This window comes from Neovison vison, chromosome 3 (genome assembly GCF_020171115.1).
Source record: "Neovison vison isolate M4711 chromosome 3, ASM_NN_V1, whole genome shotgun sequence".
NCBI classification, from domain to species: Eukaryota; Metazoa; Chordata; class Mammalia; order Carnivora; family Mustelidae; genus Neogale; species Neogale vison.
The window spans coordinates 181,803,634-181,820,154 of record NC_058093.1 but is presented as its reverse complement, the minus strand read 5'-3'; the positions used below and the strand labels follow the sequence as shown (position 1 = coordinate 181,820,154).

General features: G+C 41.0%; 1 protein-coding gene across 1 annotated transcript in view; it reads right to left on the bottom strand.

Annotated features, from left to right (window-relative positions):
* RALBP1 (ralA binding protein 1) overlaps positions 1-12,716 on the bottom strand; it is a 58,800-nt gene extending 46,084 nt beyond the window's left edge. Inside the window, exon 1 of the mRNA XM_044243405.1 lies at positions 12,558-12,716. The gene's annotated coding sequence lies outside the window, so the exon portion shown is untranslated. The remainder of the gene's footprint in view (positions 1-12,557) is intronic.
* Positions 12,717-16,521: the final 3,805 nt, after the last annotated feature.

Below are 16,521 nucleotides of genomic sequence, written 5' to 3'. Positions count from 1 at the left end.
CAAATCAACTAAGCCACCCAGAAACCCCGAGAACATGACAAATATTTATAGAATTTTCTTTAAAAAGAAAAATAAAAACATGATGGAAAGTATAAACACAAAAGACATAAAAAAGACATTTTAAAAATGGAGGTGCCTGGGTGGCTCAGTCAATTAAGCATCCAACTCTTGACCTTTGGCTGAGGTCATGATCTCAGGGTTGTAAGATCAAGTTCATCGTAGGGCTCCATGCTCAGAGAGTCTGCCTGAGATTCTCTCTCACTTTCTCACCCTCCATCCCTTCCCATTACACACACACACACACACACACTCACACTCACACTCTCTCTCTAAGATAAATCTTTTTATCTTTTTTAAAAAGCGATTTTTAAAATGAAAGAATAAAAAATTAAAGAGACGCTCTTTTTTTTTTTTTTTTTGAACAGTAAGTTGGGTTTTTTTTTAAGATTTTTACTTATTTATTTTGAGAGAGAGACAGAGTGAGAGAGTGCATGAGAGGGGAGGTCAGAGGGAGAAGCAGACTCCCCGTGGAGCCAGGAGCCCGATGCGGGACTCCGTCCCAGGACCCCAGGGCCATGACCTGAGCCGAAGGCAGCCACCCAACCAATTGAGCCACCCAGGTGCCCAAGAGATGCTCTTTCTTAATCATAAATTTTCTGAAGATGAACAAGTCTAATACTCAATAATGGAAAGGTGTGAAGAAATGCACGCCCTCATACACTACTGGTAAAAGTGTAAACTGATACATTTAAAAGGGCAACTTAGCAAAACCTATCAAAAATTAATATTCTTGGGGCGCCTGGGTGGCTCAGTGAGTTAAGCCGCTGCCTTCGGCTCAGGTCATGATCTCAGGGTCCTGGGATCGAGCCCCGCATCAGGCTCTCTGCTCAGCAGGGAGCCTGCTTCCTCCTTTCTCTCTCTCTGCCTGCCTCTCTGCCTACTTGTGATCTCTGTCTGTCAAATAAATAAATAAAATCTTTTAAAAAAAAAATTAATATTCTTAAATGAAACAAGATGGGATTGGGAGGGAGACAAACCATAAGTGACTCTTAATCTCACAAAACAAACAGGGTTGCTGGGGGGAGGGGGGTTGGGAGAAGGGGGGTGGGATTATGGACATTGGGGGGGTGTGCTTTGGTGAGTGCTGTGGGGTGTGTGGACCTGGCGATTCACGGACCTGTACCCCTGGGAATAAAAATATATGTTTATAAAAAATAAAAACATTTTTAAAAAATTAATATTCTTACCTAGCAATTCCACCTATCAAACCTTTACCCTCAAATACACAAAATAAGCAAAAATGTAATTAGAGGGTAGTTACTATAGTGTTTGTAATAGCCAAAAAACCTTTATTTATACTGCATCTCTTTAAACACCTAAAATCCTTGAAAAATAAAGTACTATGAGAACATACTGACCCACTGTATGCTACATGAAATATGAAATTCACTTGAACTATACTAATAAAGGTAGCCTAAAAACAAGTGCAGTATAATAAACAGAGTAATGTTGGCAAAATGCTGGCATAAGAAACAGCAAACATAACTAAAAACTGTCAGAACCAACTTTTCCAGACATGAGAAACTAACCAAAATTTTGTAGGAATCCAGGGTACTTATTCAAGAAAAACAGCTAAATCTTGGTAAGAACATAGAGCTTTGTGGCATTTAACCTGCTCTCCTCGATCTCATCCAATCGCTCCCCAGATCAGTGGTGGCTATGAAAACAACAGCTCACATTCCTGATACTGGTACAGCAAAACAAACCTCATTCACAAACAAACTGAAATCATTTGTTTTGACCAATCTATGGCTCCCTGGAAGACAGGAAAAGTCTTGCTTTAGCTCACCTAATGCTGCTAACTCAGACTTCCCACAAGCTAAAGCTACTACGGGACACAAAGGATGTTTGCCAAAAACACATACAAGCAAACGTTCTCTGTGCTTGTCGCCTGACCCAATGAGTAACAATTGGTGTAAACAAACTGACCAAAAGCCTTGAAAAGAAAGGCTGGGCAATGAGGTACTTTGAGAAATAAGGACCTTAAACAGCTTCAACAGATTCCTGGGAATCTAGGACACAACTTGTATGCCCAGGGCTGTGCACATGCTCAGGAATTCTGCCAGCCCTTGGTTGACAGTTTTTTTCTTTCACAGTACTTTGACTGTGTCATCCCACTACCTCCTGGCCTCTATGGTTTCTGCTAAGAAGTTGGAACAGTCAGCTGTTAAATGATACTGAGGATTCCTGGTATATGAGGAGTCACTTCACTCCTGTTTCTTTCAAGATTCTGTCTTTGTTTCTCAAATGTTTGATTAAGATTCTCGATATGGATTTCACTGAGTTTATCCCACCCCATAAGTCCTTCTGGATGACTCTGACCTCTACACAAACAGGAAATTAAGGCTAACCAGAGTTGTAAAGTGGTTGAGTGCTGAAGGAATAAAATATTCCAAGAGAAGCACAACACCCTTCTGAAGATACTAGAAGACATTTTTGGTACCAAATGTTTAAGGAAATACCTCTCCAACCCTTAGCTGACACAACACAGATACAAAATTCAAGAGCACACATGACAAAGAATATATACTTCACAAAATTAGTTCAGAAAAGTTCTTAAACAAACTAACGACAGCTACAACAAGGAGCAACATCTCTGGGGAAAGAAGAGCCTAATTTCCATGGCTGCCATATAATACTCAAAATGTCCAATTACAACAAAAAATTACATGCATGTAAAGAAACAAGAAGGAATAGCCCATACACAGAGGAAAAAAAGCAATCACCAGAAACTCTCCCTAAGGAATCCCAGACATTAGACTTATTGGACAATGACTTTAAATCTGTATTAATGTTCAAAAGCAAAAGGAAACTATGTCTAAAGAACTAATGGAAAGTGTAAGAACTCTGTCTCACCAGATGAGGACTATTAATAAAGAGACAGAAATTATTTTTAAAATAATCAAATAGAAGCCCCTCAAGTTAGAAAATATAACTAAAATGACAAATTCACTATATAGGTTCAGCAGCAGATTTGAGAAGACACAACAAAGAACCAGTGATCTTAAAGGTAAGTCAAATGAAATATGTCAGCCAGGGGATCAGACAGAAAAACTAATGAAGAAAATGTAAGAGAGCCTAAGAGATTTGTGGGACACCATCTGGCACACCAAGCATAATGGCAGTCCCAAAAGGAGAAAAAGAGCAAAAATATTTGAAGAAATAGTGGCTAAAAACTTCTCAAACTTAACGAAATATATTAATCTATGTACCCAAAAAGGTCACCAAACTCCCAACAGGAGAAATTCAATGAAATTCACACTAAGGCATATCTTCATCAAACAGTTCAAAGACAGAGAATCTTGAAAGAAGCAAGAAGGAAGTGAATCATCACATACAAGGAGTCCTCAATATCATTAACAGCTGACTTCTCATCAGAAACCATAAATGCCAGAAGGCAGTGGGATGACATGATCAAAGTACTGGAAGGAAAAAATACTGTCAACTAAGAATCTTTTTCTTGTAAAATTATCCTTCACAACTGAACGAGAAAAACAATACATTCTCAAGAGGAAGAAAATGTGAAAGAATTCGTTGCTAATGGATCTACCCCATAAGAAATGCTAAAGTGAGTCCTTCGTGCTGAAATGAAAAGACACTAGACAGTACCCTGAATTCATATGTAGAAATAAAGAACACCGGTAAAAGTAACTACATAGGAGGGGCAGCTGGGTGGTTCAGTCATTGGGTGTCTGCCTTCAGCTCAGGTCACAATCCCAGGGTCCTGGGATCAAGCCCTGCATTGGGCTCCCTGCTCCTTGGGAGGCCTGCTTCTCCCTCTTCCACTCTGCCTGCTTGTGTTACCTCTCTCCCTGTGTCTTTCTCTGTCAAATAAATAAATAAAATCATTAAAAAAAAAGGTAACAACCCAGGAAAACATAAAAGACATATCAATTCCAAAACACAGTACAAATGTATCTTCCAGGGCGCCTGGGTGGCTCAGCCAGTTAAATGTCTGACTTCAGCTCAAGTCATTATCTCAAGGTCCTGGGATCAAGCTCTGCATCAGGCCCCATACTCAGCAGGGAGTCTTCTTGTCCCTCTCCCTCTGCCTCTGCCCCTGCCCCCAATTGCGCACACATGTACACGCATGCACTCTCTCTCTCTCTCTCAATAAATAAAATCTTAGAAAAAAAAATTTTTAATGTATTTTTTATTTGTATCTCTTTTTCTCCTTTTTGATTTGAATGACAATTGCATAAAGCAACAATTTTAAATCAGATGGGCATACAATGTATAAAGATACGACTTGTGACAAAAGCACCATAAGGGGGAGTAGAGCTACAAGAGTACAATTTTTTGTTTGTTTGTTTGTTTGTCTGTTTTTAGGAGTACAGTTTTTATACACCACTGAAACTAAACTGGTATTAATCTGAACCAGACTATTACAAATGAAAATATTTGTAATCCCAGGGCAACCACTAAGAAATAACTCAAAATATATAGTAAATAAGATATAAAGATTTAAAATAATACAGTGCAAAGAAATAAGAAGGCACTAATGGAAGCACTGAAGAATAAAAAAGATATAAAATATACAGAAGACAAACACCAATAGGGCAGAAGTTGCTCCTAATCAGTAATTACGTTAAAGGTAAATGGGTTAAATTCCCAAAATTAAAAGGCGGATAGTGGCGAAACAGATTTTTTTTTTTTTAAGATCCAACTATATGTTGCCTACAAGACTCAAGTTCTAAAACATAGTTGAAAGGATGAGGGTGCCTGGGTGACTCAGTTGAGCATCTGCCTTTGGCTCAGGTCATGATCCCAGGGTCCTGGGATTAAACCTTGTTATCAGGCTCCCTGCCCAGCACAGAGTCTGCTTGTCTCTTTCCATGTGACCCTCCCCCTGCTCATTCTCTCTTACACGTGCACATGCTCTAACTCTCTCTCTCAAATGAATAAATAAGAAATATTTAAAATTTAATTTATTTAATTTAAAGAGAAATGAAGAGGATGGAAAAAGATACTTCATGTGAACAGTAACCAAAAGAGAGCTGGGACGACAGACTATACTAATACCAAACAAAATAAATGTTAGGACAAATCTATTACAAGAGCCAAGCATATTATAGAAAGATAAAAGGGTAGGTCTTGTCAACAAGATAACAACTATACATGTACATGCACCTAATAAAAGAACCCTAAAAGACATGGAACAAAACAAAACAAAACCTGACTAAATTGAAAGGAAAAACAGTTCAATAATAGTTAAAAACTTCAATATCCCCCTTTCAACAATGGATAAACCAACTAGATAAAATACCAATAAGGCAAGAGAAGACTTGAACAATACTTTGAAGAAACTAGACCTAACAGACACTCCACTCAACAACAGCATAATACAGATTCATCTCAAGCATACTTGGAACATTCTTCAAAACAGATCAAATTTAGGCTACAAACAAACCTGAACAAAGTTTATAAGACTGAAAGCACACAAGTATGTTCTCTGACCACAATGAAATGACACTGAAAATCAATAAATAGAAAAAAAAAAACATTTAACAGAACATCTGACAAACTAACAACAGACGGCAACTGATAAAGGGAATCAGTGAAAAACACACATTTAACATTACAGTTAATGGTGAAAGACTGGAAGCTTTCCTCCTAAGACCAGGAACAAGACAAAGAGGTTTGCCCTTGCCACTTCTGTTCAACACCGAACTGGAAGTACAAGCGATGGCAATTAATCAATAAATAAAATGCATGCAGGGGAGCCTGAATGGCTCAGTGAGTTAAGCATCTGCCTTCAGCTCAGGTCATGATCTCCGCGTCCTGGAATCAAGTCCCACATCAGGCTCCCTACTCAACGGGGAGTCTGCTTCTCTTTCCCACCTGTTCATATGCATGCTTTCTCCTTCTTAAAATCTTCTTTAAAAATAAAATAAAATGCATTCACATCAGAAAGGAAGAAATATGGGGCATGTGGGTGGCTCAGTGGGTTAAAGCCTCCATCTTCCGCTCAGGTCATGATCTCAGTCAGGGTCTTGGGATGGAGCCCCACGTAGGGCTCTCTGCTCAGCAGGGAGCCTGCTTCCCTTCCTCTCTCTCTGCCTGCCTCTCTGCCTACTTGTGATCTCTGTCAAAAAATAAAGAAAATCTTAAAAAAAAAAAAGAAGGGAGAAGTAAAACTGACTCTATTCATTCACAGATGACATGATCTTACACAGAAAACCCAATAAAATCTACTAGGAAATTATTGGAGCTAATAAATGAGTTTAACAAAATTACAGGATACAAGATAAAAACAGAAAATAAACTCCATATCCACACACTAGAACAATCTCTTTTGCAGAAATGGAAAAGCTGATCCTCAGTTTAATATATAACTGCAAAAGGCTCTAAATAGCCACAAAAAAATAATCAAAAAGAACAAAGGTGGAAAAAAGCACACTTCCTGATTTCAAAAGGTACTACAAAACTAGAGTAACCAAAACAATGTAGTACTGCCATTAGTATAAACATTGAGACCTATGGAATCGATTTAAGAGTCTAGAAATAAATCCAAACATCTATGGTCAACTGATATATCAACAAGGGTGTCAAGACTATTCAATGGGGAAAGAATGGTTTCTTCAACAGATGGGAATAAACTATTCAATGTCCACATGCAAGAAAATGGACACATATCTCAAACCATACACAAAAAATTTTACTCAAAATGAATCAACACCTAAATATTAAAACTAAAACCAAAAACTTTCAGAAGAGAGTACAGTGTTAATTTTCACATCCTTGGATTCAACAATGGATTCTTAGATAGGATGCCAAAATCATGAGTAACAAAAGAATAAAGTGGATAAACTGTATTTCATCAAAATTTTAAAACTTTGTATATCAGAGGCTATCATCAAGAAAGTAAAAAGAGAATCTAAAGAATGGAAGAAAGTATTTGCACATCGTATTCTGATAAGGGTCTAGCATCTAGACTATATAAAGGAACTCTTAAAACTCAACAGCAAAAAGACAAACCCAATTTTAAAACGGGCAAAGAATTTGAATAGATATTTTTCCAAAGAATATAGACAAATGACCAACAAGCACATGAAAAGATGGTCATTATCATCATATCAAACCCACAATGAGACACCAATTCACACCCACTAGAATAGCTAAAATTTTAAAAGCCATAAAATAACAAGTGTTGGTAAAGATGAGGAGATATCAGATCCCTTACACTGCATAATGAAATGGTGCAGTTGCTTTGGGAAACAGTTTGGCTGTTCTTCAAAATGTTAATCGTAAGAGTAGCCCTATGATCCAGCAATTTTATTCCTTGGTATACACCTAGGAGCAACATACAGCCACGGAAAAACTTGTACATGAATATTCATATCAGTATTATTCACCAGAGCCACAAAGCAGAAACAGCTCAAATAGTCACCAACTGATCAATGGATAAACAAAACATGGTGTAACCAGGCAACAGAAGATTATTTGGCAATAAAAACAAATGAAGTTCTGATATATGCTATAATATGGATAAACCCTGAAAACAGTACACTGAGTAAAGGAAGACATTCACAAATGATCATCTATGTGATTCCATTCATATGAAATGTCCAGAATAGGCAAATACAGAGGCACATCACTGGCTGCTAATGGGTGGGAAGAGAAAGAATGTGACCGACAATGAGCAAAAGGTGTCTTTTTTGAGGTAATGAAAATGTTCTAGAGATTACTGTGGAGATGGTTGCACAAATCTGCGAATATACTAAAAACCACTGAATTGTACAGTCTAAGAGGATGAATTTTACATTACACGAATTACATTTCAATTAAACTGTCATAAGAAAAAAGCAGGCTCAAGTCTTTGTCATGTTAAAAATCACTCTTAACCCTTTTTATCATCTGCTAACAACTCTTTCCATTATTCCCTTCACAGCTAACATTTGTTTATTCTTGAACTAATCCATATTTACTTTCTTCACTCTCTGATCACCCATGAACTCCTCAATTCAAAGAAACGAGCTCCTTCCCCCCATGGTAGCATTAGGTAGAATGTTACGAAACTGCTCTTAGTTATCAGACTGAACAGACTCCTAATAATCCTTGTTTTACTCAAGTTCTCAGAGCTTTGGAGTACAGCCTCCTTTTTCAGAAATTTTCATGTTTTTGTGGAGAGTTGGTTGTGAAGCATAGCTTCCTTTTGAAATTATTCTATTTTGGCTTCTATGACATTTTCTCATGATTTCTCTGCATCTCTAAAAACTTGGGAATTTCCCAGGTCTTCTTCCTCAATTTCACTGTAAATGTTCTCCATTGTCTATTTCCAGAACTATTCTCCATGGGTAAACTCTTCCTACATGTTATTATGTAAATCAAAGGTTTCAGCTACCACCTATAATACAGCCTGCTGACTCTCACAGCAAGACCTCTCTCTTCGACTCCAGATCCACACACCCAACTCTGTAGCTGCTTTCCACTTGGAAGCTTCATAGAAAACTCCCATTCGATGCATCCAAAAGCTAACACACTGTCCCTCCCCAAGCTTGCTCCTCTTCCTGTCTCAGTACAGAGCTGATGCTTGAACAACACAGGTTTGAGCTGGGTGGGGCTACTCAGATGTGGTCCTTTTTCGGTACAGTACTGTACTTTGTAAACGTGTTTTTTCTTCCTTATGATTTTAGTAACATTTTCTTTTCTCTAGCTTTATTGTAAGAATACATATAAAACACATAACATGTAAAATATGTGTTAACTGACTTTATGTTATCTGTAGGGCTTCCAGTCAACAGTAGGCTATTAGTAGTCAAGTTTGGGGGGAGTCAAAAGTTATACATGGATTTTAGACTGCAAGGGGAGTCAGCACCCCTAATGCCCCCCCATTGTTAAAGGGCCAACTGTACTTTACCACTGTCTTATTCAATGACCCAAGTTAAAATCCAACGACACCTGAATCCTATGAATTCTACCTTCTGTCAAACTACTCCTTTGTATCTCCGACTCTACCTTAGTTTAGAGCTACCTTCTACCTTTCTGCACCCTGCCTGATCTTCTTCCTTCCACCCCTTCTGAAATCTGCACTCTACAATACCAGAACAATCTTTCTTTTTTTTTTTTTTTTTTTTTAAGATTTTATTTATTTATTTGACAGAGAGCGATCACAGTAGGCAGAGAGGCAGGCAGAGAGAGGGGAAGGGAAGCAGGCCCCTGCTGAGCAGAGAGCCCGATGCGGGACTCGATCCCAGGACCCTGAGATCATGACCTGAGCCGAAGGCAGCGGCTTAACCCACTGAGCCACCCAGGCGCCCCAGAACAATCTTTCTAAGAGGAAAACTTTATCATGACTCTTTCCTGATTAAAATTCATAAACTCTACTACTTCTATACGGGAAAAATTCTAGAAATCTTAGAATGTCAAGCAACTCTCAAAGAACTATCTGTGCAGACTCGTCTTGTGCTACTTACCACCATAAACCCAGTGCTATAGTTGCAGAGAATGACTTCCGGCTCTTCGAAGTGTTCCATGCTCTTTTTAATCACGTCCAACTTTCCTTCTGCCTTTGGTTCATTTCCCTCATTTTCTTTCCTTTTTTTTTTTTTTAATTTTAAGATTTTATTTATGTATTTGACAGAGAGTGAGTAAGAGAGCACAAGCAGGAGGAACGCACTCTTGCGGAGTGGGGTGAGGGAAGGGGCAAAGGGAGAAGCAGGCTCCCTGTTCAGCAGGGAGGCCAATGGGGAACTCTGATCCCAGGATCCTAGGATCATGACTAAGCTGAAGGCAGACGCTTAACTGCTTAACCACTTAACCAACTGAGCCACCCAGGTGTCCCGTTCTCTCATTTTCTGCCTTTGTCATGCCTAAACCTTCAAGTTTAACATACAAAGCATAAAATACCTAATGTCACACACAGCAGGGAGTTAAAATGGGCTCAGCTGGCTTACGTTTCTGTTTTCTTTATCCTGTCTCAGTGACTTGTACTGGCTTACAAGATAAAAGTTGAAACTACTTTAACTGTGTTTCATGAAAAAAAAAAAAAAAAAAAAAAAGAATATTCCTAATTTGGCCCCTGCCTACTAGCTACACCTCCAGATCGTAAAATTCATTATGGAACCTCAGACTCCCGTGTTTCTGCTCACACCCTTCCTTCTACCTAAATGGCCATCCTTGCTGTAGTCTTCCCCTCCACATACTTTTTCCTTTCCACTGCCAACTTCCTCAATCTCTCCTTCTCTCCCCATAAGAAACTGATCACTATCTCCTTTGTACACCCTCTCTGCCCCCACACCTTCTCCAAAGTAATCTTAAAAACATATTGTACTTGCAAACAGTTCAAGTAAAAGATAAAGCCTTATCACCAGAAAGCAGGGGCACTGCCTTATCCATCTGTAAATCCTCTTCAGCGGATATAGTACCTGCTACATAGTAACTCCTCTATACTAAATGACCCACGTTCTTCCTTATTCCTTCCAAACATGCTAACTTAAGTTTCTATCAGGAATTTTCTTTCAAAAAAGAAAGAACATACTTTTGGGTTACATTTGAACCTAATGTCCCCTTTCCAAGCAAACAGCTGTGCAAATACAAATGTACAAATTAAAGTTAATATTCATTCTCTGATAACACTTCTGGTTTTCTAAATTAGATCTACAATGACAGATACTATTTGAAGAGAAAGCAAATTAAGTTATGTCATACTGCTTCAAGATACTTTGTTCAAAGAATTACTTCCCAGTGGTTACTGTTAAACTAAGTCTATCCCACTTAAATCTATAGGGTCACTCTGAAAAGTGAGAACCACTCTAACTTCCTTCCTACCTCTCCTACTGCCAGTAGTTTACAGCAATTACTCATTTCCAGAAAGACACTCAGAAAGGAACTACCAAATCACCAAGACAACTAGGAAGGCGTCAAGTGAGGTGACTTTTCTTATTCACAGACCCATTTTTTTTTCATTTAGAAGTGCTGCCTCCATAACCACCAAACCAAAAGTGAGTTTGCTCCTTATCCCCACTTAAATACTTTATGAATAACTGCCAAGTATGATGGAATGCTACCGAAAGTGCTGCAGCATGTGAACATGCCCACTCCACTCTACAAAATACCCACTGAAAGCTCTTCTAATGAGGCTAGATGGTGTGTGAACTCCACGTCCAAACGACTGTATTTCTCCTACAACGCACATTCCAAGTATCTCGAGTTAACATTTTAATTATTTTCAAGAACTCTACTAGGCCTTAGAGGAAACAAGCTGCTTGGTCAAGAGGGAGGCTCTGAAGTAAAGAATCCCAAAACTGGAAACACCGTAATTATTTCAGGTTAAGACTGGGGTGTGCAATATTTTATAAAACCTGTTTCATTCTCTTAATGAGAAATTTTTAAAAAGGGAGGGGGGGAGGTGACCTCAATAAGAGCATTTGATCACAAACATACTTGGAAATGAGTTGTAAAAAGAATTCTCAACTCCAGATCTGTCCGTGCTTTCGCACTGAAACCTGAACGGAAGACCGCAGCACCCAAAGGAGCCCCTACTGCTTCCGTGCCAGCGGTGGGAAACATCAAGAGCCTTTTCCTAGTCCGCTGGGCAAGTCCTGGAGACGGGTCAATATTCCGGGTGCGATTTAAAAAATAGTGATTATATAAAAGACAGTCCTCTCTCCCCCGTTCTGGTGCCCAAGATCTGCCCTAAGGCCTGGAGACTCAAGTGGGGAGGGGCCCGGTTCCCGACTCTCCTCCTCCGGACCCCGAGAGCACCAAATCACAAATGCGGATGCCACGAGGGAGGCCCGGCCGGCAAGTGGGAGGAACGGCCGGCAACAGGGCGAGAACTGGGGAGAAGCCTGCCCGGGATGAACCCGCACTCGGGGCAGCCACGCCCCCCACCCCCAACTCCAGCTCCGCGCGCGGCAAGCGCCCAGCTCCGCATGCTGCCTGACAGACGGGTGCGGAGATGGGTGCGGAGAGGGCTTCCCGGGCACGCGAGGGGCACCGCCACGACCCCCGCACGCCACCGCTGCCCGCCACTGACCTGTGCCCGCCGCAGCGCGACAGCCCGCCCCCGCCTCAGCCGCCGCCTCCTCGCGCTCACGGTACCACCGCAGCCACCGTAGGCGCCTCCTGCGCTGCGCCCCTAGCCGGCCTCGGGCGCCCCATTCCCACCCCGCCCCAGCCTCCGCCTGTTTACAATGATTGGGACAGAAGCGACGAGCCGGCCCAACGCGCACGCGCATTCCCTCCTCCCGCCGCTGCCGACTTCCTGGGTCCTCCTCTCTGCGCTGACGGCTTAAGCCGTCAAGGGCAAACGCCCTGTGCCCTCGCGCGCAGCATGCTGGGAGGGGTAGTTCTCGGACACCCAGCGCCCCGCTTACGTGAGGACCCTTCGTCGAGGAAGGACACTACAACACCCAGGAAGGACCGCGATCCCTTCGGCCCAGAGGCTCGCTGAGGAGACTGAGGGAGCGCGCGAGAGAATGCACCGCGGTAGTGCTCAGCGGGCGCCTGCGCAGTTCCTGGTCTTGGGGGACTGGGTGGGATGTAACACCTACCCGGTATCAGAGGATCAGTGAAGGCGGCTTGAGGGCGTCGCCTGCGCTGGTCTTGAGAGAGGAAAGAACTTTCCACTCCACGTTCTGGCCGGCTGCTCCTCAGCTCCCGAAGTGCAGAGCTTTTGTGCTAGCAGGCTTCGGTCTTCCTAACCAGTTAAACCAGCCTAGGAGGCCGGCCTAGCCGGCCGCTGGGTGGGGCGTCTTCCCGGCCTTGGACTGGGTGGGGAATCTGGCTTGGGGTGGGGACTCTTAGTGTGGGCTTTCCTTAAAGGAAGCGCTTTGAGCCTCTTGAGGGGAAACATGCACAGAACTCAGTGTCGGGACCCCGCTGAGAATTCCTAAAATGGGTATTGACAAGGGCCAGCCCCCGGTTCGAGCTGGCCTGCTGGGCTGTCTTCCACCGCCCTTTTCTGGTTCAACACTTGCAAAGGAATTAAAACAGCCTAGCCACACGTGTAGGTTGCAAAGAGAAATAACTGAATCGTGGAAAAGGCTGAAAATAACTACATTTCCCCCCAGGAATCCTAAGCAAAACTTGAAGAATTATTCTGCTAATGCATGCCTGGAAATCGGGTCTTTTGAAGCGTTCTTGTTTTATAAAAGTTGGCTGATTATTAGGGGAAAGAGACGATTTGAGATAAATGCCGTTCCCAATCATTTCCATTCCTTCGTGCAATCCTCTTTTTAGAACTTCATTGTATTTTTTTTTAAGATTTTTTTTTTTTTGACAGAGAGAAATCACAAGTAGACAGAGAGAAATCACAAGTAGATGGAGAGGCAGGCAGAGAGAGAGAGGGAAGCAGGCTCCCCGCCGAGCAGAAAGCCCGACGCGGAACTCGATCCCAGGACCCCGAGATCATGACCTGAGCCGAAGGCAGCGGCTCAACCCACTGAGCCACCCAGGCGCCCATAATGTCGATTAACCTACTAATCTGTCCTGCCGCTCTACCTAACAGAGAAGCTGACAGATCGGACAGTAGGGCTCTCCTTTGTACACCCCGATTTCTACTCAGCCCCCTCAGCCTGACTTTGAAGAGCCTCCTGCAGTTAGATACCAGCATGATCTGTACAAGCCCTTGTTTTCTGACTGTTTTGGAGGAGCTTTCTTTTTGCCCCTCTGGCAAAAGAAGTGTCCTCTAACCACTGAGATGGGCATGTCACAATGCCAATTAATAATACACTTTACTTCCAGCAACACTAGACGTTCCAAGGGATAGGCACTGACCTGAGTGGGGCATTATTGAGCCATTGGCTCAATTACTGGACTCAGTTATTGAATCCAATCGCTGTATGGACACAGAAAAGAGATCTGAGGTAACTGCTGATGGCCATGTTCTTCACAACATAGTCTTTTCTGCAGTACCAGTAAATGAGGCCAAAACCGGAGGGGAGGGTGGGGTGGGAAGGAAGAGAAAGCAAGAACTGACAGCATGAAGACTCTGGTTTCAGTTTCAGACACTAAGGTTTGTATAGCTCTTGTATAGTGCTTTGAGTACTTAAATTACCAATTATTAGCATGTTCAATATTAGCTTTAAAAAGGCAGGAAATTCTAATACATGTAAAACAAAAATCATAGGAACTCAAAGGACAAATTGATGATTCACCTGTGGTTGGAGGTTTCAGATTCCTGTCTCAGCAATGAACAAGAGAATGTCAAGATGGGTACAGAAGACCCATATTACAGTATCAACTTGAAATATTTGACGTATGCAGAAAACTTCAACAATAGCAGAATACACATTCTTTTCAAACAAATGAAACATTGTCCAGAACAGATCATATGGTAAGCCACAAAACAAATCTCTATACATTTTAAAGGACTGAAAACATACAAGATACATTCTCTTTCTATAGTGGAATTAAATTGGCAAAAACAAAAATCTAGAAACCCCCAAATATCTGGAAATGAACACATTTCTAAATAACCCATGGGCCAAAGAAGAAATTACAAGGGAAATTAGAAAACATCTAGGGGCACCTGGGTGGCTCAGTCATTAAGGATCTGCCTTCCACTCAAGTCATGATCCCAGGGTCCTGGAATGAAACCTTTTGTCAGGCTCCCTGCTCCATGGGAAACCTGCTTCTCTCTCTCTCCTATGTCAAATAAGTAAAATCTTTTAAAAAAGAAAACATCTGGAACTGAGTGGAAACAAAAATATATCAAATTTAAGGGAAGCAGGAAAAACTGAACATAGAGGGCAATTAATAGCAGTAAGTGCTTATGTTAAAAGGAAGACAATAATTTAAGCTTCTATCTCAAGAAGGTAGCAAAAGAGGAATGAATCAAACCTAAATTAAGTAGAAATAAAGAAATAGGATAAAAATAGGAATGAATGAATCAAAAGCAAAAGGAAATAGAGAAAAGGATCCAAGAGCTGGCTCTTTGAAAAGATCAAGCTGATAAAACTTTAGCTGGACTAAGAAAAAAAGGATATAAATTACCAAAGGATATAAATTACCAAAATGAGAAATGAAGAGGGACAACACAATAAACAAAAATGACATTTTGACTATAGACAAAAATGGGGGTACCTGGGTGGCTCAGTGGGTTAAAGCCTCTGCCTTCAGCTCAGGTCATGGTCCCGGGGTCCTGGGATAGAGCTCTGCAGCCCCTTATTGGGCGCTCTGCTCAGTGGGGAGCCTGCTTTCTCCTCTCTCTGGCTGCCTCTCTGCCTACTTGTGATCTCTGTCAAATAAATAAAATCTTTGAGAAAAAAATGAAAAGTATTATAAGGGAATATTATGAACATCATAATTCTGATAATTTTCAAAATAGCTGAAAATGGAGGCATTCCTAGAAATAACAAATCACCAAAACTAACTAAAGCAAAAACTAAAAAATCTGAATAGCCATATCAGTAAATACAAATATTCCCACAAGGAAAAACCCAGGTCAAATGTCTTCACTGGTGGAAGTCTAGCAAATATTTTAAGGGGAAAAAAAAACAAATCTATTAATCCTCTTTTAGAAAATAGATGAGAAAGGAACCTCTTCAATTAATTTTATGAAGCCACTATCACCCTGGTTAAAAAAAAAAAAAATCACAAGAAAATAGAAAATCCTTCATGAACTGTACACTTTATTTTTTTTTTTAAAGATTTTATTTATTTATTTGAGAGAGAGAGACAGTGAGAGAGAGCATGAGCGAGGAGAAGGTCAGAGAGCGAAGCAGACTCCCCATGGAGCTGGGAGCCTGATGTGGGACTCGATCCCGGGACTCCAGGATCACGCCCTGAGCCGAAGGCAGTCGTCCCACCAACTGAGCCACCCAGGCGTCCCGATGAACTGTACACTTTAAAAGGGTCAATTTGGGGGTACATGAATTATATCTCAATAATGCTACTTTTTTTAAAGATATGAGAACTGGATTAAATATTTTAAAAGCAACTCCATGCTTGAATGAACAGAGTAGAAAATACAGTATCTGTTGTCTGTATCTTTGGGACTGGCACCTAAATGGTTCACTGGGTCATAGCACTGTATATAATTGAAATTTCTTATTTGTATATTATAACATATGTTATAGTTTTACATATCATATAAAGGATACAATATTTTGAGCCCATGACAAAAACAGGTGTCAGAACTATACGACTTCACATTTGCTCTTTGCAACAATTCACCCTACAACTCAGTGACTTTAAACTACTCTGCTGCTCTTCCAGTTATGGTCAGTTGGTGAATTAGGTGGGCAGTTGGGATGGCTGAGGTTCTCTCTGCAGTGATCTCTCATCTTCCAAAGGCTAGTTTGTATTCTCAGCACAAAAACATTTTTGTCATTTATTCATGTCTCATTGGCCAAAGCAAGTCACATGCCAAGCTCCAGATTCAAGGGATGGATAAACAGAATCCACCTACACAGAGACACAGGAAAGAATTTGTGGCCGTTTATTTGCAATCTATGACAAGAATTCTTGACTCGCCTTGGCTCCTCCAAGAATGCTTTTATAACCTCCAAGGTC